This window comes from Ranitomeya imitator, chromosome 5 (genome assembly GCF_032444005.1).
Source record: "Ranitomeya imitator isolate aRanImi1 chromosome 5, aRanImi1.pri, whole genome shotgun sequence".
Classification (NCBI taxonomy): domain Eukaryota; kingdom Metazoa; phylum Chordata; class Amphibia; order Anura; family Dendrobatidae; genus Ranitomeya; species Ranitomeya imitator.
This window is the reverse complement of record NC_091286.1, coordinates 524,907,869-524,930,864: the sequence shown is the minus strand read 5'-3', so window position 1 is coordinate 524,930,864 and position 22,996 is coordinate 524,907,869.

Sequence of the window (22,996 nt, the reverse complement as noted above, 5' to 3'; positions counted from 1 at the left end):
GAGTGGCCGGTCTTTCCCTGTAGTGCCGGGTGAGTGGCCGTGCCCTGTAGTGCCGGGTGAGTGGCCGGTGCCCTGTAGTGCTGGGTGAGTGGCCGATGCCCTGTAGTGCTGGGTGAGTGGCCGGTGCCCTGTAGTGCTGGGTGAGTGGCCGGTTCTTTCCCTGTAGTGCCGGGTGAGTGGCCGGTTCTTTCCCTGTAGTGCTGGGTGAGTGGCCGGTTCTTTCCCTGTAGTGCCGGGTGAGTGGCCGGTTCTTTCCCTGTAGTGCCGGGTGAGTGGCCGGTTCTTTCCCTGTAGTGCTGGGTGAGTGGCCGGTGCCCTGTAGTGCTGGGTGAGTGGCCGGTGCCCTGTAGTGCTGGGTGAGTGGCCGGTGCCCTGTAGTGCTGGGTGAGTGTCCGGTGCCCTGTAGTGTCGGGTGAGTGGCCGGTTCTTTCCCTGTAGTGCTGGGTGAGTGGCCGGTGCCCTGTAGTGCCGGGTGAGTGGCCGGTTCTTTCCCTGTAGTGCTGGGTGAGTGGCCGGTGCCCTGTAGTGCTGGGTGAGTGGCCGGTGCCCTGTAGTGCTGGGTGAGTGGCCGGTGCCCTGTAGTGCTGGGTGAGTGGCCGGTGCCCTGTAGTGCTGGGTGAGTGGCCGGTTCTTTGCCTGTAGTGCTGGGTGAGTGGCCGGTGCCCTGTAGTGCCGGGTGAGTGACCGGTCTTTCCCTGTAGTGCTGGGTGAGTGGCCGGTGCCCTGTAGTGCCGGGTGAGTGGTCGTGCCCTGTAGTGCCGGGTGAGTGGCCGATCTTTCCCTGTAGTGCCGGGTGAGTGGCCGGTGCCCTGTAGTGCTGGGTGAGAGGCCGGTGCCCTGTAGTGCTGGGTGAGAGGCCGGTGCCCTGTAGTGCTGAGTGGCCGGTGCCCTGTAGTGCCGGGTGAGAGGCCGGTGCCCTGTAGTGCCAGGTGAGAGGCAGGTGCCCTGTAGTGCTGAGTGGCGGGTGCCCTGTAGTGCTGGGCGAGAGGCTGGTGCCCTGTAGTCCCGGGTGAGTGGCCGATTCTTTCCCTGTAGTGCCGGGTGAGTGGCCGGTGCCCTGTAGTGCAGGGTGAGTGGCCGGTGCCCTGTAGTGCTGGGTGAGAGGCCGGTGCCCTGTAGTGCCGGGTGAGTGGCCGGTGCCCTGGAGTGCCGGGTGAGTGGCCGGTCTTTCCCTGTAGTGCAGGGTGAGTGGCCGGTGCCCTGTAGTGCTGGGTGAGAGGCCGGTGCCCTGTAGTGCCGGGTGAGTGGCCGGTTCTTTCCCTGTAGTGCCGGGTGAGTGGCCGGTGCCCTGGAGTGCCGGGTGAGTGGCCGGTGCCCTGGAGTGGCGGGTGAGTGGCCGGTGCCCTGGAGTGCCGGGTGAGTGGCCGGTCTTTCCCTGTAGTGCCGGGTGAGTGGCCGGTTCTTTCCCTGTAGTGCCGGGTGAGTGGCCGGTGCTCTGTAGTGCCAGGTGAGTGGCCGGTGCCCTGTAGTGCTGGGTGAGTGGCCGGTGCCCTGTAGTGCCGGGTGAGTGGCCGGTGCCCTGTAGTGCCGAGTGAGTGGCCGGTGCCCTGTAGTGCCGGGTGAGTGGCCGGTGCCCTGTAGTGCCGGGTGAGTGGCCGGTGCCCTGTAGTGCCGGGTGAGTGGCCGGTGCCCTGTAGTGCCGGGTGAGTGGCCGGTGCCCTGTAGTGCCAGGTGAGAGGCAGAAGCCCTGTAGTGCTGAGTGGCCGGTGCCCTGTAGTGCTGGGCGAGAGGCCGGTGCCCTGTAGTGCCGGGTGAGTGGCCGGTGCCCTGGAGTGCCGGGTGAGTGGCCGGTGGCCTGGAGTGGCGGGTGAGTGGCCGGTGCCCTGGAGTGCCGGGTGAGTGGCCGGTCTTTCCCTGTAGTGCAAGTTAAGTGAGTGGCCGGTTCTTTCCCTGTAGTGCCAGGTGAGTGGCCGGTGCTCTGTAGTGCCAGGTGAGTGGCCGGTGCCCTGTAGTGCTGGGTGAGTGGCTGGTGCCCTGTAGTGCCGGGTGAGTGGCCGGTGCCCTGAAGTGCCGGGTGAGTGACCGATCTTTCACTGTAGTGCTGGGTGAGTGGCCGGTGCCCTGTAGTGCCGGGTGAGTGGCCGTGCCCTGTAGTGCCGGGTGAGTGGCCGTGCCCTGTAGTGCCGGGTGAGTGGCCGGTCTTTCCCTGTAGTGCCGGGTGAGTGGCCGGTGCCCTGTAGTGCCGGGTGAGTGGCCGTGCCCTGGAGTGCCGGGTGAGTGACCGGTCTTTCCCTGTAGTGCTGGGTGAGTGGCCGGTGCCCTGTAGTGTCGGGTGAGTGGCCGTGCCCTGTAGTGCCGGGTGAGTGGCCGTGCCCTGTAGTGCCGGGTGAGTGGTTGTGCCCTGTAGTGCCGGGTGAGTGGCCGTGCCCTGTAGTGCCGGGTGAGTGGCCGTGCCCAGTAGTGCCGGGTGAGTGACCGGTCTTTCCCTGTAGTGCCGGGTGAGTGGCCGTGCCCTGTAGTGCCGGGTGAGTGGCCGTGCCCTGTAGTGCCGGGTGAGTGGCCGGTCTTTCCCTGTAGTGCCGGGTGAGTGGCCGTGCCCTGTAGTGCCGGGTGAGTGGCCGGTCTTTCCCTGTAGTGCCGGGTGAGTGGCCGGTGCCCTGTAGTGCTGGGTGAGTGGCCGTGCCCTGTAGTGCCGGGTGAGTGGCCGTGCCCTGTAGTGCCGGGTGAGTGACCGGTCTTTCCCTGTAGTGCCGGGTGAGTGGCCGTGCCCTGTAGTGCCGGGTGAGTGGTCGTGCCCTGTAGTGCCGGGTGAGTGGCCCGTCTTTCCCTGTAGTGCCGGGTGAGTGGCCGTGCCCTGTAGTGCCGGGTGAGTGGCCGGTCTTTCCCTGTAGTGCCGGGTGAGTGGCCGGTGCCCTGTAGTGCTGGGTGAGTGGCCGATGCCCTGTAGTGCTGGGTGAGTGGCCGGTGCCCTGTAGTGCTGGGTGAGTGGCCGGTTCTTTCCCTGTAGTGCCGGGTGAGTGGCCGGTTCTTTCCCTGTAGTGCTGGGTGAGTGGCCGATTCTTTCACTGTAGTGCCGGGTGAGTGGCCGGTTCTTTCCCTGTAGTGCTGGGTGAGTGGCCGGTGCCCTGTAGTGCTGGGTGAGTGGCCGGTGCCCTGTAGTGCTGGGTGAGTGGCCGGTGCCCTGTAGTGCTGGGTGAGTGGCCGGTGCCCTGTAGTGCTGGGTGAGTGGCCGGTACCCTGTAGTGCCGGGTGAGTGGCCGGTTCTTTCCCTGTAGTGCTGGGTGAGTGGCCGGTGCCCTGTAGTGCCGGGTGAGTGGCCGGTTCTTTCCCTGTAGTGCCGGGTGAGTGGCCGGTGCTCTGTAGTGCCAGGTGAGTGGCCGGTGCCCTGTAGTGCTGGGTGAGTGGCCGGTGCCCTGTAGTGCCGGGTGAGTGGCCGGTGCCCTGAAGTGCCGGGTGAGTGACCGATCTTTCCCTGTAGTGCCGGGTGAGTGGCCGTGCCCTGTAGTGCCGGGTGAGTGGCCGTGCCCTGTAGTGCCGGGTGAGTGGCCGGTCTTTCCCTGTAGTGCCGGGTGAGTGGCCGGTGCCCTGTAGTGCCGGCTGAGTGGCCGTGCCCTGGAGTGCCGGGTGAGTGACCGGTCTTTCCCTGTAGTGCCGGGTGAGTGGCCGGTGCCCTGTAGTGCCGGGTGAGTGGCCGTGCCCTGTAGTGCCGGGTGAGTGGCCGTGCCCTGTAGTGCCGGGTGAGTGGTTGTGCCCTGTAGTGCCGGGTGAGTGGCCGTGCCCTGTAGTGCCGGGTGAGTGGCCGTGCCCTGTAGTGCCGGGTGAGTGACCGGTCTTTCCCTGTAGTGCCGGGTGAGTGGCCGTGCCCTGTAGTGCCGGGTGAGTGGCCGTGCCCTGTAGTGCCGGGTGAGTGGCCGTGCCCTGTAGTGCCGGGTGAGTGGCCGGTCTTTCCCTGTAGTGCCGGGTGAGTGGCCGGTGCCCTGTAGTGCTGGGTGAGTGGCCGATGCCCTGTAGTGCTGGGTGAGTGGCCGGTGCCCTGTAGTGCTGGGTGAGTGGCCGGTTCTTTCCCTGTAGTGCCGGGTGAGTGGCCGGTGCCCTGTAGTGCTGGGTGAGTGGCCGATGCCCTGTAGTGCTGGGTGAGTGGCCGTGCCCTGTAGTGCCGGGTGAGTGACCGGTCTTTCCCTGTAGTGCCGGGTGAGTGGCCGTGCCCTGTAGTGCCGGGTGAGTGGCCGGTCTTTCCCTGTAGTGCCGGGTGAGTGGCCGGTGCCCTGTAGTGCTGGGTGAGTGGCCGATGCCCTGTAGTGCTGGGTGAGTGGCCGGTGCCCTGTAGTGCTGGGTGAGTGGCCGGTTCTTTCCCTGTAGTGCCGGGTGAGTGGCCGGTTCTTTCCCTGTAGTGCTGGGTGAGTGGCCGGTTCTTTCCCTGTAGTGCCGGGTGAGTGGCCGGTTCTTTCCCTGTAGTGCCGGGTGAGTGGCCGGTTCTTTCCCTGTAGTGCTGGGTGAGTGGCCGGTGCCCTGTAGTGCTGGGTGAGTGGCCGGTGCCCTGTAGTGCTGGGTGAGTGGCCGGTGCCCTGTAGTGCTGGGTGAGTGGCCGGTACCCTGTAGTGCCGGGTGAGTGGCCGGTTCTTTCCCTGTAGTGCTGGGTGAGTGGCCGGTGCCCTGTAGTGCCGGGTGAGTGGCCGGTTCTTTCCCTGTAGTGCTGGGTGAGTGGCCGGTGCCCTGTAGTGCCGGGTGAGTGGCCGGTTCTTTCCCTGTAGTGCCGGGTGAGTGGCCGGTGCCCTGTAGTGCTGGGTGAGTGGCCGGTGCCCTGTAGTGCTGGGTGAGTGGCCGGTGCCCTGTAGTGCTGGGTGAGTGGCCGGTTCTTTCCCTGTAGTGCTGGGTGAGTGGCCGGTGCCCTGTAGTGCTGGGTGAGTGGCCGGTGCCCTGTAGTACTGGGTGAGTGGCCGGTACCCTGTAGTGCCGGGTGAGTGGCCGGTTCTTTCCCTGTAGTGCTGGGTGAGTGGCCGGTTCTTTCCCTGTAGTGCTGGGTGAGTGGCCGGTTCTTTCCCTGTAGTGCTGGGTGAGTGGCCGATTCTTTCCCTGTAGTGCCGGGTGAGTGGCCGTGCCCTGTAGTGCCGGGTGAGTGGCCGTGCCCTGTAGTGCCGGGTGAGTGACCGGTCTTTCCCTGTAGTGCCGGGTGAGTGGCCGTGCCCTGTAGTGCCGGGTGAGTGGCCGTTCCCTGTAGTGCCGGGTGAGTGGCCGTGCCCTGTAGTGCTGGGTGAGTGGCCGGTCTTTCCCTGTAGTGCCGGGTGAGTGGCCGGTGCCCTGTAGTGCTGGGTGAGTGGCCGATGCCCTGTAGTGCTGGGTGAGTGGCCGGTGCCCTGTAGTGCTGGGTGAGTGGCCGGTTCTTTCCCTGTAGTGCCGGGTGAGTGGCCGGTGCCCTGTAGTGCTGGGTGAGTGGCCGATGCCCTGTAGTGCTGGGTGAGTGGCCGTGCCCTGTAGTGCTGGGTGAGTGACCGGTCTTTCCCTGTAGTGCCGGGTGAGTGGCCGTGCCCTGTAGTGCCGGGTGAGTGGCCGGTCTTTCCCTGTAGTGCCGGGTGAGTGGCCGGTGCCCTGTAGTGCTGGGTGAGTGGCCGATGCCCTGTAGTGCTGGGTGAGTGGCCGGTGCCCTGTAGTGCTGGGTGAGTGGCCGGTTCTTTCCCTGTAGTGCCGGGTGAGTGGCCGGTTCTTTCCCTGTAGTGCTGGGTGAGTGGCCGGTTCTTTCCCTGTAGTGCCGGGTGAGTGGCCGGTTCTTTCCCTGTAGTGCCGGGTGAGTGGCCGGTTCTTTCCCTGTAGTGCTGGGTGAGTGGCCGGTGCCCTGTAGTGCTGGGTGAGTGGCCGGTGCCCTGTAGTGCTGGGTGAGTGGCCGGTGCCCTGTAGTGCTGGGTGAGTGGCCGGTACCCTGTAGTGCCGGGTGAGTGGCCGGTTCTTTCCCTGTAGTGCTGGGTGAGTGGCCGGTGCCCTGTAGTGCCGGGTGAGTGGCCGGTTCTTTCTCTGTAGTGCTGGGTGAGTGGCCGGTGCCCTGTAGAGCCGGGTGAGTGGCCGGTTCTTTCCCTGTAGTGCCGGGTGAGTGGCCGGTGCCCTGTAGTGCTGGGTGAGTGGCCGGTGCCCTGTAGTGCTGGGTGAGTGGCCGGTGCCCTGTAGTGCTGGGTGAGTGGCCGGTGCCCTGTAGTGCTGGGTGAGTGGCCGGTACCCTGTAGTGCCGGGTGAGTGGCCGGTTCTTTCCCTGTAGTGCTGGGTGAGTGGCCGGTTCTTTCTCTGTAGTGCTGGGTGAGTGGCCGGTTCTTTCCCTGTAGTGCTGGGTGAGTGGCCGGTTCTTTCCCTGTAGTGCCGGGTGAGTGGCCGGTTCTTTCCCTGTAGTGCTGGGTGAGTGGCCGGTTCTTTCCCTGTAGTGCTGGGTGAGTGGCCGGTTCTTTCCCTGTAGTGCCGGGTGAGTGGCCGGTTCTTTCCCTGTAGTGCTGGGTGAGTGGCCGGTGCCCTGTAGTGCCGGGTGAGTGGCCGGTTCTTTCTCTGTAGTGCTGGGTGAGTGGCCGGTGCCCTGTAGAGCCGGGTGAGTGGCCGGTTCTTTCCCTGTAGTGCCGGGTGAGTGGCCGGTGCCCTGTAGTGCTGGGTGAGTGGCCGGTGCCCTGTAGTGCTGGGTGAGTGGCCGGTGCCCTGTAGTGCTGGGTGAGTGGCCGGTGCCCTGTAGTGCTGGGTGAGTGGCCGGTACCCTGTAGTGCCGGGTGAGTGGCCGGTTCTTTCCCTGTAGTGCTGGGTGAGTGGCCGGTTCTTTCTCTGTAGTGCTGGGTGAGTGGCCGGTGCCCTGTAGTGCTGGGTGAGTGGCCGGTGCCCTGTAGTGCTGGGTGAGTGGCCGGTGCCCTGTAGTGCTGGGTGAGTGGCCGGTGCCCTGTAGTGCTGGGTGAGTGGCCGGTACCCTGTAGTGCTGGGTGAGTGGCCGGTTCTTTCCCTGTAGTGCCGGGTGAGTGGCCGGTTCTTTCCCTGTAGTGCTGGGTGAGTGGCCGGTGCCCTGTAGTGCCGGGTGAGTGGCCGGTTCTTTCTCTGTAGTGCTGGGTGAGTGGCCGGTGCCCTGTAGAGCCGGGTGAGTGGCCGGTTCTTTCCCTGTAGTGCCGGGTGAGTGGCCGGTGCCCTGTAGTGCTGGGTGAGTGGCCGGTGCCCTGTAGTGCTGGGTGAGTGGCCGGTGCCCTGTAGTGCTGGGTGAGTGGCCGGTGCCCTGTAGTGCTGGGTGAGTGGCCGGTACCCTGTAGTGCCGGGTGAGTGGCCGGTTCTTTCCCTGTAGTGCTGGGTGAGTGGCCGGTTCTTTCCCTGTAGTGCTGGGTGAGTGGCCGGTTCTTTCTCTGTAGTGCTGGGTGAGTGGCCGGTGCCCTGTAGTGCTGGGTGAGTGGCCGGTACCCTGTAGTGCCGGGTGAGTGGCCGGTTCTTTCCCTGTAGTGCTGGGTGAGTGGCCGGTTCTTTCTCTGTAGTGCTGGGTGAGTGGCCGGTGCCCTGTAGTGCTGGGTGAGTGGCCGGTTCTTTCCCTGTAGTGCTGGGTGAGTGGCCGGTTCTTTCCCTGTAGTGCCGGGTGAGTGGCCGGTGCCCTGTAGTGCTGGGTGAGTGGCCGGTGCCCTGTAGTGCTGGGTGAGTGGCCGGTGCCCTGTAGTGCTGGGTGAGTGGCCGGTTCTTTCCCTGTAGTGTCGGGTGAGTGGCCGGTTCTTTCCCTGTAGTGCCGGGTGAGTGGCCGGTTCTTTCCCTGTAGTGCCGGGTGAGTGGCCGATTCTTTCCCTGTAGAGCCGGGTGAGTGGCCGGTTCTTTCCCTGTAGTGCCGGGTGAGTGGCCGGTTCTTTCCCTGTAGTGCTGGGTGAGTGGCCGGTTCTTTCCCTGTAGTGCTGGGTGAGTGGCCGGTTCTTTCCCTGTAGTGCCGGGTGAGTGGCCGGTTCTTTCCCTGTAGTGCCGGGTGAGTGGCCGGTTCTTTCCCTGTAGTGCCGGGTGAGTGGCCGGTTCTTTCCCTGTAGTGCCGGGTGAGTGGCCGGTTCTTTCCCTGTAGTGCAGGGTGAGTGGCCGGTTCTTTCCCTGTAGTGCCGGGTGAGTGGCCGGTTCTTTCTCTGTAGTGCCGGGTGAGTGGCCGGTTCTTTCCCTGTAGTGCCGGGTGAGTGGCCGGTTCTTTCCCTGTAGTGCCGGGTGAGTGGCCGGTTCTTTCCCTGTAGTGCTGGGTGAGTGGCCGGTGCCCTGTAGAGCCGGGTGAGTGGCCGGTTCTTTCCCTGTAGTGCCGGGTGAGTGGCCGGTGCCCTGTAGTGCTGGGTGAGTGGCCGGTGCCCTGTAGTGCTGGGTGAGTGGCCGGTGCCCTGTAGTGCTGGGTGAGTGGCCGGTACCCTGTAGTGCCGGGTGAGTGGCCGGTTCTTTCCCTGTAGTGCTGGGTGAGTGGCCGGTTCTTTCTCTGTAGTGCTGGGTGAGTGGCCGGTTCTTTCCCTGTAGTGCTGGGTGAGTGGCCGGTTCTTTCCCTGTAGTGCTGGGTGAGTGGCCGGTGCCCTGTAGTGCCGGGTGAGTGGCCGGTTCTTTCTCTGTAGTGCTGGGTGAGTGGCCGGTGCCCTGTAGAGCCGGGTGAGTGGCCGGTTCTTTCCCTGTAGTGCCGGGTGAGTGGCCGGTTCTTTCCCTGTAGTGCTGGGTGAGTGGCCGGTTCTTTCTCTGTAGTGCTGGGTGAGTGGCCGGTTCTTTCCCTGTAGTGCTGGGTGAGTGGCCGGTTCTTTCCCTGTAGTGCCGGGTGAGTGGCCGGTTCTTTCCCTGTAGTGCTGGGTGAGTGGCCGGTTCTTTCCCTGTAGTGTCGGGTGAGTGGCCGGTTCTTTCCCTGTAGTGCCGGGTGAGTGGCCGGTTCTTTCCCTGTAGTGCCGGGTGAGTGGCCGGTTCTTTCCCTGTAGAGCCGGGTGAGTGGCCGGTTCTTTCCCTGTAGTGCCGGGTGAGTGGCCGGTTCTTTCCCTGTAGTGCTGGGTGAGTGGCCGGTTCTTTCCCTGTAGTGCTGGGTGAGTGGCCGGTTCTTTCCCTGTAGTGCTGGGTGAGTGGCCGGTTCTTTCTCTGTAGTGCTGGGTGAGTGGCCGGTGCCCTGTAGTGCTGGGTGAGTGGCCGGTGCCCTGTAGTGCTGGGTGAGTGGCCGGTGCCCTGTAGTGCTGGGTGAGTGGCCGGTGCCCTGTAGTGCTGGGTGAGTGGCCGGTACCCTGTAGTGCTGGGTGAGTGGCCGGTTCTTTCCCTGTAGTGCCGGGTGAGTGGCCGGTTCTTTCCCTGTAGTGCTGGGTGAGTGGCCGGTGCCCTGTAGTGCCGGGTGAGTGGCCGGTTCTTTCTCTGTAGTGCTGGGTGAGTGGCCGGTGCCCTGTAGAGCCGGGTGAGTGGCCGGTTCTTTCCCTGTAGTGCCGGGTGAGTGGCCGGTGCCCTGTAGTGCTGGGTGAGTGGCCGGTGCCCTGTAGTGCTGGGTGAGTGGCCGGTGCCCTGTAGTGCTGGGTGAGTGGCCGGTTCTTTCCCTGTAGTGCCGGGTGAGTGGCCGGTTCTTTCCCTGTAGTGCTGGGTGAGTGGCCGGTTCTTTCCCTGTAGTGTCGGGTGAGTGGCCGGTTCTTTCCCTGTAGTGCCGGGTGAGTGGCCGGTTCTTTCCCTGTAGTGCCGGGTGAGTGGCCGATTCTTTCCCTGTAGAGCCGGGTGAGTGGCCGGTTCTTTCCCTGTAGTGCCGGGTGAGTGGCCGGTTCTTTCCCTGTAGTGCCGGGTGAGTGGCCGGTTCTTTCCCTGTAGTGCCGGGTGAGTGGCCGGTTCTTTCCCTGTAGTGCCGGGTGAGTGGCCGGTTCTTTCCCTGTAGTGCCGGGTGAGTGGCCGGTTCTTTCCCTGTAGTGCCGGGTGAGTGGCCGGTTCTTTCCCTGTAGTGCCGGGTGAGTGGCCGGTTCTTTCCCTGTAGTGCCGGGTGAGTGGCCGGTTCTTTCCCTGTAGTGCAGGGTGAGTGGCCGGTTCTTTCCCTGTAGTGCCGGGTGAGTGGCCGGTTCTTTCTCTGTAGTGCCGGGTGAGTGGCCGGTTCTTTCCCTGTAGTGCCGGGTGAGTGGCCGGTTCTTTCCCTGTAGTGCCGGGTGAGTGGCCGGTTCTTTCCCTGTAGTGCCGGGTGAGTGGCCGGTTCTTTCCCTGTAGTGCCGGGTGAGTGGCCGGTTCTTTCCCTGTAGTGCCGGGTGAGTGGCCGGTTCTTTCCCTGTAGTGCTGGGTGAGTGGCCGGTCTTTCCCTGTAGTGCTGGGTGAGTGGCCGGTTCTTTCCCTGTAGTGCCGGGTGAGTGGCCGGTCTTTCCCTGTAGTGCTGGGTGAGTGGCCGGTTCTTTCCCTGTAGTGCCGGGTGAGTGGCCGGTTCTTTCCCTGTAGTGCTGGGTGAGTGGCCGGTGCCCTGTAGTGCCGGGTGAGTGGCCGGTTCTTTCTCTGTAGTGCTGGGTGAGTGGCCGGTGCCCTGTAGAGCCGGGTGAGTGGCCGGTTCTTTCCCTGTAGTGCCGGGTGAGTGGCCGGTGCCCTGTAGTGCTGGGTGAGTGGCCGGTGCCCTGTAGTGCTGGGTGAGTGGCCGGTGCCCTGTAGTGCTGGGTGAGTGGCCGGTTCTTTCCCTGTAGTGCCGGGTGAGTGGCCGGTTCTTTCCCTGTAGTGCCGGGTGAGTGGCCGGTTCTTTCTCTGTAGTGCCGGGTGAGTGGCCGGTTCTTTCCCTGTAGTGCCGGGTGAGTGGCCGGTTCTTTCCCTGTAGTGCCGGGTGAGTGGCCGGTTCTTTCCCTGTAGTGCCGGGTGAGTGGCCGGTTCTTTCCCTGTAGTGCCGGGTGAGTGGCCGGTTCTTTCCCTGTAGTGCCGGGTGAGTGGCCGGTTCTTTCCCTGTAGTGCCGGGTGAGTGGCCGGTTCTTTCCCTGTAGTGCTGGGTGAGTGGCCGGTCTTTCCCTGTAGTGCTGGGTGAGTGGCCGGTTCTTTCCCTGTAGTGCCGGGTGAGTGGCCGGTCTTTCCCTGTAGTGCTGGGTGAGTGGCCGGTTCTTTCCCTGTAGTGCCGGGTGAGTGGCCGGTTCTTTCCCTGTAGTGCCGGGTGAGTGGCCGGTTCTTTCCCTGTAGTGCCGGGTGAGTGGCCGGTTCTTTCCCTGTAGTGCTGGGTGAGTGGCCGGTTCTTTCTCTGTAGTGCTGGGTGAGTGGCCGGTTCTTTCCCTGTAGTGCTGGGTGAGTGGCCGGTTCTTTCCCTGTAGTGCCGGGTGAGTGGCCGGTTCTTTCCCTGTAGTGCTGGGTGAGTGGCCGGTTCTTTCCCTGTAGTGTCGGGTGAGTGGCCGGTTCTTTCCCTGTAGTGCTGGGTGAGTGGCCGGTTCTTTCTCTGTAGTGCTGGGTGAGTGGCCGGTTCTTTCCCTGTAGTGCCGGGTGAGTGGCCGGTTCTTTCCCTGTAGTGCCGGGTGAGTGGCCGGTTCTTTCCCTGTAGTGCTGGGTGAGTGGCCGGTTCTTTCCCTGTAGTGTCGGGTGAGTGGCCGGTTCTTTCCCTGTAGTGCCGGGTGAGTGGCCGGTTCTTTCCCTGTAGTGCCGGGTGAGTGGCCGGTTCTTTCCCTGTAGAGCCGGGTGAGTGGCCGGTTCTTTCCCTGTAGTGCCGGGTGAGTGGCCGGTTCTTTCCCTGTAGTGCTGGGTGAGTGGCCGGTTCTTTCCCTGTAGTGCTGGGTGAGTGGCCGGTTCTTTCCCTGTAGTGCTGGGTGAGTGGCCGGTTCTTTCTCTGTAGTGCTGGGTGAGTGGCCGATGCCCTGTAGTGCTGGGTGAGTGGCCGGTGCCCTGTAGTGCTGGGTGAGTGGCCGGTGCCCTGTAGTGCTGGGTGAGTGGCCGGTGCCCTGTAGTGCTGGGTGAGTGGCCGGTACCCTGTAGTGCTGGGTGAGTGGCCGGTTCTTTCCCTGTAGTGCCGGGTGAGTGGCCGGTTCTTTCCCTGTAGTGCTGGGTGAGTGGCCGGTGCCCTGTAGTGCCGGGTGAGTGGCCGGTTCTTTCTCTGTAGTGCTGGGTGAGTGGCCGGTGCCCTGTAGAGCCGGGTGAGTGGCCGGTTCTTTCCCTGTAGTGCCGGGTGAGTGGCCGGTGCCCTGTAGTGCTGGGTGAGTGGCCGGTGCCCTGTAGTGCTGGGTGAGTGGCCGGTGCCCTGTAGTGCTGGGTGAGTGGCCGGTTCTTTCCCTGTAGTGCCGGGTGAGTGGCCGGTTCTTTCCCTGTAGTGCCGGGTGAGTGGCCGGTTCTTTCTCTGTAGTGCCGGGTGAGTGGCCGGTTCTTTCCCTGTAGTGCCGGGTGAGTGGCCGGTTCTTTCCCTGTAGTGCCGGGTGAGTGGCCGGTTCTTTCCCTGTAGTGCCGGGTGAGTGGCCGGTTCTTTCCCTGTAGTGCCGGGTGAGTGGCCGGTTCTTTCCCTGTAGTGCCGGGTGAGTGGCCGGTTCTTTCCCTGTAGTGCTGGGTGAGTGGCCGGTCTTTCCCTGTAGTGCTGGGTGAGTGGCCGGTTCTTTCCCTGTAGTGCCGGGTGAGTGGCCGGTCTTTCCCTGTAGTGCTGGGTGAGTGGCCGGTTCTTTCCCTGTAGTGCCGGGTGAGTGGCCGGTTCTTTCCCTGTAGTGCCGGGTGAGTGGCCGGTTCTTTCCCTGTAGTGCCGGGTGAGTGGCCGGTTCTTTCCCTGTAGTGCTGGGTGAGTGGCCGGTTCTTTCTCTGTAGTGCTGGGTGAGTGGCCGGTTCTTTCCCTGTAGTGCTGGGTGAGTGGCCGGTTCTTTCCCTGTAGTGCCGGGTGAGTGGCCGGTTCTTTCCCTGTAGTGCTGGGTGAGTGGCCGGTTCTTTCCCTGTAGTGTCGGGTGAGTGGCCGGTTCTTTCCCTGTAGTGCCGGGTGAGTGGCCGGTTCTTTCCCTGTAGTGCCGGGTGAGTGGCCGGTTCTTTCCCTGTAGAGCCGGGTGAGTGGCCGGTTCTTTCCCTGTAGTGCCGGGTGAGTGGCCGGTTCTTTCCCTGTAGTGCTGGGTGAGTGGCCGGTTCTTTCCCTGTAGTGCTGGGTGAGTGGCCGGTTCTTTCCCTGTAGTGCTGGGTGAGTGGCCGGTTCTTTCTCTGTAGTGCTGGGTGAGTGGCCGGTGCCCTGTAGTGCTGGGTGAGTGGCCGGTGCCCTGTAGTGCTGGGTGAGTGGCCGGTGCCCTGTAGTGCTGGGTGAGTGGCCGGTGCCCTGTAGTGCTGGGTGAGTGGCCGGTACCCTGTAGTGCTGGGTGAGTGGCCGGTTCTTTCCCTGTAGTGCCGGGTGATTGGCCGGTTCTTTCCCTGTAGTGCTGGGTGAGTGGCCGGTGCCCTGTAGTGCCGGGTGAGTGGCCGGTTCTTTCTCTGTAGTGCTGGGTGAGTGGCCGGTGCCCTGTAGAGCCGGGTGAGTGGCCGGTTCTTTCCCTGTAGTGCCGGGTGAGTGGCCGGTGCCCTGTAGTGCTGGGTGAGTGGCCGGTGCCCTGTAGTGCTGGGTGAGTGGCCGGTGCCCTGTAGTGCTGGGCGAGTGGCCGGTTCTTTCCCTGTAGTGCCGGGTGAGTGGCCGGTTCTTTCCCTGTAGTGCTGGGTGAGTGGCCGGTTCTTTCCCTGTAGTGTCGGGTGAGTGGCCGGTTCTTTCCCTGTAGTGCCGTGTGAGTGGCCGGTTCTTTCCCTGTAGTGCCGGGTGAGTGGCCGATTCTTTCCCTGTAGAGCCGGGTGAGTGGCCGGTTCTTTCCCTGTAGTGCCGGGTGAGTGGCCGGTTCTTTCCCTGTAGTGCCGGGTGAGTGGCCGGTTCTTTCCCTGTAGTGCTGGGTGAGTGGCCGGTTCTTTCCCTGTAGTGTCGGGTGAGTGGCCGGTTCTTTCCCTGTAGTGCCGGGTGAGTGGCCGGTTCTTTCCCTGTAGTGCCGGGTGAGTGGCCGGTTCTTTCCCTGTAGTGCCGGGTGAGTGGCCGGTTCTTTCCCTGTAGTGCCGGGTGAGTGGCCGGTTCTTTCCCTGTAGTGCCGGGTGAGTGGCCGGTTCTTTCCCTGTAGTGCCGGGTGAGTGGCCGGTTCTTTCCCTGTAGTGCCGGGTGAGTGGCCGGTTCTTTCCCTGTAGTGCTGGGTGAGTGGCCGGTGCCCTGTAGAGCCGGGTGAGTGGCCGGTTCTTTCCCTGTAGTGCCGGGTGAGTGGCCGGTGCCCTGTAGTGCTGGGTGAGTGGCCGGTGCCCTGTAGTGCTGGGTGAGTGGCCGGTTCTTTCCCTGTAGTGCCGGGTGAGTGGCCGGTTCTTTCCCTGTAGTGCTGGGTGAGTGGCCGGTTCTTTCCCTGTAGTGTCGGGTGAGTGGCCGGTTCTTTCCCTGTAGTGCCGGGTGAGTGGCCGGTTCTTTCCCTGTAGTGCCGGGTGAGTGGCCGGTTCTTTCCCTGTAGTGCCGGGTGAGTGGCCGGTTCTTTCCCTGTAGTGCCGGGTGAGTGGCCGGTTCTTTCCCTGTAGTGCCGGGTGAGTGGCCGGTTCTTTCCCTGTAGTGCCGGGTGAGTGGCTGGTTCTTTCCCTGTAGTGCCGGGTGAGTGGCCGGTTCTTTCCCTGTAGTGCCGGGTGAGTGGCCGGTTCTTTCCCTGTAGTGCCGGGTGAGTGGCCGGTTCTTTCCCTGTAGTGCTGGGTGAGTGGCCGGTCTTTCCCTGTAGTACTGGGTGAGTGGCCGGTTCTTTCCCTGTAGTGCCGGGTGAGTGGCCGGTCTTTCCCTGTAGTGCCGGGTGAGTGGCCGGTTCTTTCCCTGTAGTGCCGGGTGAGTGGCCGGTCTTTCCCTGTAGTGCTGGGTGAGTGGCCGGTTCTTTCCCTGTAGTGCCGGGTGAGTGGCCGGTCTTTCCCTGTAGTGCTGGGTGAGTGGCCGGTTCTTTCCCTGTAGTGCCGGGTGAGTGGCCGGTTCTTTCCCTGCAGAGCCGGGTGAGTGGCCGGTCTTTCCCTGTAGTGCCGGGTGAGTGGCCGGTTCTTTCCCTGTAGTGCCGGGTGAGTGGCCGGTTCTTTCCCTGTAGTGCTGGGTGAGTGGCCGGTTCTTTCTCTGTAGTGCCGGGTGAGTGGCCGGTTCTTTCCCTGTAGTGCCGGGTGAGTGGCCGGTTCTTTCCCTGTAGTGCCGGGTGAGTGGCCGGTTCTTTCCCTGTAGTGCCGGGTGAGTGGCCGGTTCTTTCCCTGTAGTGCCGGGTGAGTGGCCGGTTCTTTCCCTGTAGTGCCGGGTGAGTGGCCGGTTCTTTCCCTGTAGTGCCGGGTGAGTGGCTGGTTCTTTCCCTGTAGTGCCGGGTGAGTGGCCGGTTCTTTCCCTGTAGTGCTGGGTGAGTGGCCGGTTCTTTCCCTGTAGTGCCGGGTGAGTGGCCGGTTCTTTCCCTGTAGTGCTGGGTGAGTGGCCGGTTCTTTCTCTGTAGTGCTGGGTGAGTGGCCGGTTCTTTCCCTGTAGTGCTGGGTGAGTGGCCGGTTCTTTCCCTGTAGTGCCGGGTGAGTGGCCGGTTCTTTCCCTGTAGTGCTGGGTGAGTGGCCGGTTCTTTCCCTGTAGTGTCGGGTGAGTGGCCGGTTCTTTCCCTGTAGTGCCGGGTGAGTGGCCGGTTCTTTCCCTGTAGTGCCGGGTGAGTGGCCGGTTCTTTCCCTGTAGAGCCGGGTGAGTGGCCGGTTCTTTCCCTGTAGTGCCGGGTGAGTGGCCGGTTCTTTCCCTGTAGTGCTGGGTGAGTGGCCGGTTCTTTCCCTGTAGTGCTGGGTGAGTGGCCGGTTCTTTCCCTGTAGTGCTGGGTGAGTGGCCGGTTCTTTCTCTGTAGTGCTGGGTGAGTGGCCGGTGCCCTGTAGTGCTGGGTGAGTGGCCGGTGCCCTGTAGTGCTGGGTGAGTGGCCGGTGCCCTGTAGTGCTGGGTGAGTGGCCGGTGCCCTGTAGTGCTGGGTGAGTGGCCGGTACCCTGTAGTGCTGGGTGAGTGGCCGGTTCTTTCCCTGTAGTGCCGGGTGATTGGCCGGTTCTTTCCCTGTAGTGCTGGGTGAGTGGCCGGTGCCCTGTAGTGCCGGGTGAGTGGCCGGTTCTTTCTCTGTAGTGCTGGGTGAGTGGCCGGTGCCCTGTAGAGCCGGGTGAGTGGCCGGTTCTTTCCCTGTAGTGCCGGGTGAGTGGCCGGTGCCCTGTAGTGCTGGGTGAGTGGCCGGTGCCCTGTAGTGCTGGGTGAGTGGCCGGTGCCCTGTAGTGCTGGGCGAGTGGCCGGTTCTTTCCCTGTAGTGCCGGGTGAGTGGCCGGTTCTTTCCCTGTAGTGCTGGGTGAGTGGCCGGTTCTTTCCCTGTAGTGTCGGGTGAGTGGCCGGTTCTTTCCCTGTAGTGCCGTGTGAGTGGCCGGTTCTTTCCCTGTAGTGCCGGGTGAGTGGCCGATTCTTTCCCTGTAGAGCCGGGTGAGTGGCCGGTTCTTTCCCTGTAGTGCCGGGTGAGTGGCCGGTTCTTTCCCTGTAGTGCCGGGTGAGTGGCCGGTTCTTTCCCTGTAGTGCTGGGTGAGTGGCCGGTTCTTTCCCTGTAGTGTCGGGTGAGTGGCCGGTTCTTTCCCTGTAGTGCCGGGTGAGTGGCCGGTTCTTTCCCTGTAGTGCCGGGTGAGTGGCCGGTTCTTTCCCTGTAGTGCCGGGTGAGTGGCCGGTTCTTTCCCTGTAGTGCCGGGTGAGTGGCCGGTTCTTTCCCTGTAGTGCCGGGTGAGTGGCCGGTTCTTTCCCTGTAGTGCCGGGTGAGTGGCCGGTTCTTTCCCTGTAGTGCCGGGTGAGTGGCCGGTTCTTTCCCTGTAGTGCTGGGTGAGTGGCCGGTGCCCTGTAGAGCCGGGTGAGTGGCCGGTTCTTTCCCTGTAGTGCCGGGTGAGTGGCCGGTGCCCTGTAGTGCTGGGTGAGTGGCCGGTGCCCTGTAGTGCTGGGTGAGTGGCCAGTTCTTTCCCTGTAGTGCCGGGTGAGTGGCCGGTTCTTTCCCTGTAGTGCTGGGTGAGTGGCCGGTTCTTTCCCTGTAGTGTCGGGTGAGTGGCCGGTTCTTTCCCTGTAGTGCCGGGTGAGTGGCCGGTTCTTTCCCTGTAGTGCCGGGTGAGTGGCCGGTTCTTTCCCTGTAGTGCCGGGTGAGTGGCCGGTTCTTTCCCTGTAGTGCCGGGTGAGTGGCCGGTTCTTTCCCTGTAGTGCCGGGTGAGTGGCCGGTTCTTTCCCTGTAGTGCCGGGTGAGTGGCCGGTTCTTTCCCTGTAGTGCCGGGTGAGTGGCCGGTTCTTTCCCTGTAGTGCCGGGTGAGTGGCCGGTTCTTTCCCTGTAGTGCCGGGTGAGTGGCCGGTTCTTTCCCTGTAGTGCTGGGTGAGTGGCCGGTCTTTCCCTGTAGTACTGGGTGAGTGGCCGGTTCTTTCCCTGTAGTGCCGGGTGAGTGGCCGGTCTTTCCCTGTAGTGCCGGGTGAGTGGCCGGTTCTTTCCCTGTAGTGCCGGGTGAGTGGCCGGTTCTTTCCCTGTAGTGCCGGGTGAGTGGCCGGTCTTTCCCTGTAGTGCTGGGTGAGTGGCCGGTTCTTTCCCTGTAGTGCCGGGTGAGTGGCCGGTCTTTCCCTGTAGTGCCGGGTGAGTGGCCGGTCTTTCCCTGTAGTGCTGGGTGAGTGGCCGGTTCTTTCCCTGTAGTGCCGGGTGAGTGGCCGGTTCTTTCCCTGCAGAGCCGGGTGAGTGGCCGGTCTTTCCCTGTAGTGCCGGGTGAGTGGCCGGTTCTTTCCCTGTAGTGCCGGGTGAGTGGCCGGTTCTTTCCCTGTAGTGCTGGGTGAGTGGCCGGTTCTTTCTCTGTAGTGCCGGGTGAGTGGCCGGTTCTTTCCCTGTAGTGCCGGGTGAGTGGCCGGTTCTTTCCCTGTAGTGCCGGGTGAGTGGCCGGTTCTTTCCCTGTAGTGCCGGGTGAGTGGCCGGTTCTTTCCCTGTAGTGCCGGGTGAGTGGCCGGTTCTTTCCCTGTAGTGCTGGGTGAGTGGCCGGTTCTTTCCCTGTAGTGCTGGGTGAGTGGCCGGTTCTTTCTCTGTAGTGCTGGGTGAGTGGCCGGTTCTTTCCCTGTAGTGCCGGGTGAGTGGCCGGTTCTTTCCCTGTAGTGCCGGGTGAGTGGCCGGTTCTTTCCCTGTAGAGCCGGGTGAGTGGCTGGTTCTTTCCCTGTAGTGCCGGGTGAGTGGCCGGTTCTTTCCCTGTAGTGCCGGGTGAGTGGCCGGTTCTTTCCCTGTAGTGCCGGGTGAGTGGCCGGTTCTTTCCCTGTAGTGCTGGGTGAGTGGCCGGTGCCCTGTAGAGCCGGGTGAGTGGCCGGTTCTTTCCCTGTAGTGCCGGGTGAGTGGCCGGTGCCCTGTAGTGCTGGGTGAGTGGCCGGTGCCCTGTAGTGCTGGGTGAGTGGCCGGTTCTTTCCCTGTAGTGCCGGGTGAGTGGCCGGTTCTTTCCCTGTAGTGCTGGGTGAGTGGCCGGTTCTTTCCCTGTAGTGTCGGGTGAGTGGCCGGTTCTTTCCCTGTAGTGCCGGGTGAGTGGCCGGTTCTTTCCCTGTAGTGCCGGGTGAGTGGCCGGTTCTTTCCCTGTAGTGCCGGGTGAGTGGCCGGTTCTTTCCCTGTAGTGCCGGGTGAGTGGCCGGTTCTTTCCCTGTAGTGCCGGGTGAGTGGCCGGTTCTTTCCCTGTAGTGCCGGGTGAGTGGCCGGTTCTTTCCCTGTAGTGCCGGGTGAGTGGCCGGTTCTTTCCCTGTAGTGCCGGGTGAGTGGCCGGTTCTTTCCCTGTAGTGCCGGGTGAGTGGCCGGTTCTTTCCCTGTAGTGCTGGGTGAGTGGCCGGTCTTTCCCTGTAGTACTGGGTGAGTGGCCGGTTCTTTCCCTGTAGTGCCGGGTGAGTGGCCGGTCTTTCCCTGTAGTGCCGGGTGAGTGGCCGGTTCTTTCCCTGTAGTGCCGGGTGAGTGGCCGGTTCTTTCCCTGTAGTGCCGGGTGAGTGGCCGGTCTTTCCCTGTAGTGCCGGGTGAGTGGCCGGTTCTTTCCCTGTAGTGCCGGGTGAGTGGCCGGTCTTTCCCTGTAGTGCCGGGTGAGTGGCCGGTCTTTCCCTGTAGTGCTGGGTGAGTGGCCGGTTCTTTCCCTGTAGTGCCGGGTGAGTGGCCGGTTCTTTCCCTGCAGAGCCGGGTGAGTGGCCGGTCTTTCCCTGTAGTGCCGGGTGAGTGGCCGGTTCTTTCCCTGTAGTGCCGGGTGAGTGGCCGGTTCTTTCCCTGTAGTGCTGGGTGAGTGGCCGGTTCTTTCTCTGTAGTGCCGGGTGAGTGGCCGGTTCTTTCCCTGTAGTGCCGGGTGAGTGGCCGGTTCTTTCCCTGTAGTGCCGGGTGAGTGGCCGGTTCTTTCCCTGTAGTGCCGGGTGAGTGGCCGGTTCTTTCTCTGTAGTGCCGGGTGAGTGGCCGGTTCTTTCCCTGTAGTGCTGGGTGAGTGGCCGGTTCTTTCCCTGTAGTGCTGGGTGAGTGGCCGGTTCTTTCCCTGTAGTGCCGGGTGATTGGCCGGTTCTTTCCCTGTAGTGCTGGGTGAGTGGCCGGTGCCCTGTAGTGCCGGGTGAGTGGCCGGTTCTTTCTCTGTAGTGCTGGGTGAGTGGCCGGTGCCCTGTAGAGCCGGGTGAGTGGCCGGTTCTTTCCCTGTAGTGCCGGGTGAGTGGCCGGTGCCCTGTAGTGCTGGGTGAGTGGCCGGTGCCCTGTAGTGCTGGGTGAGTGGCCGGTGCCCTGTAGTGCTGGGCGAGTGGCCGGTTCTTTCCCTGTAGTGCCGGGTGAGTGGCCGGTTCTTTCCCTGTAGTGCTGGGTGAGTGGCCGGTTCTTTCCCTGTAGTGTCGGGTGAGTGGCCGGTTCTTTCCCTGTAGTGCCGTGTGAGTGGCCGGTTCTTTCCCTGTAGTGCCGGGTGAGTGGCCGATTCTTTCCCTGTAGAGCCGGGTGAGTGGCCGGTTCTTTCCCTGTAGTGCCGGGTGAGTGGCCGGTTCTTTCCCTGTAGTGCCGGGTGAGTGGCCGGTTCTTTCCCTGTAGTGCTGGGTGAGTGGCCGGTTCTTTCCCTGTAGTGTCGGGTGAGTGGCCGGTTCTTTCCCTGTAGTGCCGGGTGAGTGGCCGGTTCTTTCCCTGTAGTGCCGGGTGAGTGGCCGGTTCTTTCCCTGTAGTGCCGGGTGAGTGGCCGGTTCTTTCCCTGTAGTGCCGGGTGAGTGGCCGGTTCTTTCCCTGTAGTGCCGGGTGAGTGGCCGGTTCTTTCCCTGTAGTGCCGGGTGAGTGGCCGGTTCTTTCCCTGTAGTGCCGGGTGAGTGGCCGGTTCTTTCCCTGTAGTGCTGGGTGAGTGGCCGGTGCCCTGTAGAGCCGGGTGAGTGGCCGGTTCTTTCCCTGTAGTGCCGGGTGAGTGGCCGGTGCCCTGTAGTGCTGGGTGAGTGGCCGGTGCCCTGTAGTGCTGGGTGAGTGGCCGGTTCTTTCCCTGTAGTGCCGGGTGAGTGGCCGGTTCTTTCCCTGTAGTGCTGGGTGAGTGGCCGGTTCTTTCCCTGTAGTGTCGGGTGAGTGGCCGGTTCTTTCCCTGTAGTGCCGGGTGAGTGGCCGGTTCTTTCCCTGTAGTGCCGGGTGAGTGGCCGGTTCTTTCCCTGTAGTGCCGGGTGAGTGGCCGGTTCTTTCCCTGTAGTGCCGGGTGAGTGGCCGGTTCTTTCCCTGTAGTGCCGGGTGAGTGGCCGGTTCTTTCCCTGTAGTGCCGGGTGAGTGGCCGGTTCTTTCCCTGTAGTGCCGGGTGAGTGGCCGGTTCTTTCCCTGTAGTGCCGGGTGAGTGGCCGGTTCTTTCCCTGTAGTGCCGGGTGAGTGGCCGGTTCTTTCCCTGTAGTGCTGGGTGAGTGGCCGGTCTTTCCCTGTAGTACTGGGTGAGTGGCCGGTTCTTTCCCTGTAGTGCCGGGTGAGTGGCCGGTCTTTCCCTGTAGTGCCGGGTGAGTGGCCGGTTCTTTCCCTGTAGTGCCGGGTGAGTGGCCGGTTCTTTCCCTGTAGTGCCGGGTGAGTGGCCGGTCTTTCCCTGTAGTGCTGGGTGAGTGGCCGGTTCTTTCCCTGTAGTGCCGGGTGAGTGGCCGGTCTTTCCCTGTAGTGCCGGGTGAGTGGCCGGTCTTTCCCTGTAGTGCTGGGTGAGTGGCCGGTTCTTTCCCTGTAGTGCCGGGTGAGTGGCCGGTTCTTTCCCTGCAGAGCCGGGTGAGTGGCCGGTCTTTCCCTGTAGTGCCGGGTGAGTGGCCGGTTCTTTCCCTGTAGTGCCGGGTGAGTGGCCGGTTCTTTCCCTGTAGTGCTGGGTGAGTGGCCGGTTCTTTCTCTGTAGTGCCGGGTGAGTGGCCGGTTCTTTCCCTGTAGTGCCGGGTGAGTGGCCGGTTCTTTCCCTGTAGTGCCGGGTGAGTGGCCGGTTCTTTCCCTGTAGTGCCGGGTGAGTGGCCGGTTCTTTCCCTGTAGTGCCGGGTGAGTGGCCGGTTCTTTCCCTGTAGTGCTGGGTGAGTGGCCGGTTCTTTCCCTGTAGTGCTGGGTGAGTGGCCGGTTCTTTCTCTGTAGTGCTGGGTGAGTGGCCGGTTCTTTCCCTGTAGTGCCGGGTGAGTGGCCGGTTCTTTCCCTGTAGTGCCGGGTGAGTGGCCGGTTCTTTCCCTGTAGAGCCGGGTGAGTGGCTGGTTCTTTCCCTGTAGTGCCGGGTGAGTGGCCGGTTCTTTCCCTGTAGTGCCGGGTGAGTGGCCGGTTCTTTCCCTGTAGTGCCGGGTGAGTGGCCGGTTCTTTCCCTGTAGTGCTGGGTGAGTGGCCGGTGCCCTGTAGAGCCGGGTGAGTGGCCGGTTCTTTCCCTGTAGTGCCGGGTGAGTGGCCGGTGCCCTGTAGTGCTGGGTGAGTGGCCGGTGCCCTGTAGTGCTGGGTGAGTGGCCGGTTCTTTCCCTGTAGTGCCGGGTGAGTGGCCGGTTCTTTCCCTGTAGTGCTGGGTGAGTGGCCGGTTCTTTCCCTGTAGTGTCGGGTGAGTGGCCGGTTCTTTCCCTGTAGTGCCGGGTGAGTGGCCGGTTCTTTCCCTGTAGTGCCGGGTGAGTGGCCGGTTCTTTCCCTGTAGTGCCGGGTGAGTGGCCGGTTCTTTCCCTGTAGTGCCGGGTGAGTGGCCGGTTCTTTCCCTGTAGTGCCGGGTGAGTGGCCGGTTCTTTCCCTGTAGTGCCGGGTGAGTGGCCGGTTCTTTCCCTGTAGTGCCGGGTGAGTGGCCGGTTCTTTCCCTGTAGTGCCGGGTGAGTGGCCGGTTCTTTCCCTGTAGTGCCGGGTGAGTGGCCGGTTCTTTCCCTGTAGTGCTGGGTGAGTGGCCGGTCTTTCCCTGTAGTACTGGGTGAGTGGCCGGTTCTTTCCCTGTAGTGCCGGGTGAGTGGCCGGTCTTTCCCTGTAGTGCCGGGTGAGTGGCCGGTTCTTTCCCTGTAGTGCCGGGTGAGTGGCCGGTTCTTTCCCTGTAGTGCCGGGTGAGTGGCCGGTCTTTCCCTGTAGTGCCGGGTGAGTGGCCGGTTCTTTCCCTGTAGTGCCGGGTGAGTGGCCGGTCTTTCCCTGTAGTGCCGGGTGAGTGGCCGGTCTTTCCCTGTAGTGCTGGGTGAGTGGCCGGTTCTTTCCCTGTAGTGCCGGGTGAGTGGCCGGTTCTTTCCCTGCAGAGCCGGGTGAGTGGCCGGTCTTTCCCTGTAGTGCCGGGTGAGTGGCCGGTTCTTTCCCTGTAGTGCCGGGTGAGTGGCCGGTTCTTTCCCTGTAGTGCTGGGTGAGTGGCCGGTTCTTTCTCTGTAGTGCCGGGTGAGTGGCCGGTTCTTTCCCTGTAGTGCCGGGTGAGTGGCCGGTTCTTTCCCTGTAGTGCCGGGTGAGTGGCCGGTTCTTTCCCTGTAGTGCCGGGTGAGTGGCCGGTTCTTTCCCTGTAGTGCCGGGTGAGTGGCCGGTTCTTTCCCTGTAGTGCTGGGTGAGTGGCCGGTTCTTTCCCTGTAGTGCTGGGTGAGTGGCCGGTTCTTTCTCTGTAGTGCTGGGTGAGTGGCCGGTTCTTTCCCTGTAGTGCCGGGTGAGTGGCCGGTTCTTTCCCTGTAGTGCCGGGTGAGTGGCCGGTTCTTTCCCTGTAGAGCCGGGTGAGTGGCTGGTTCTTTCCCTGTAGTGCCGGGTGAGTGGCCGGTTCTTTCCCTGTAGTGCCGGGTGAGTGGCCGGT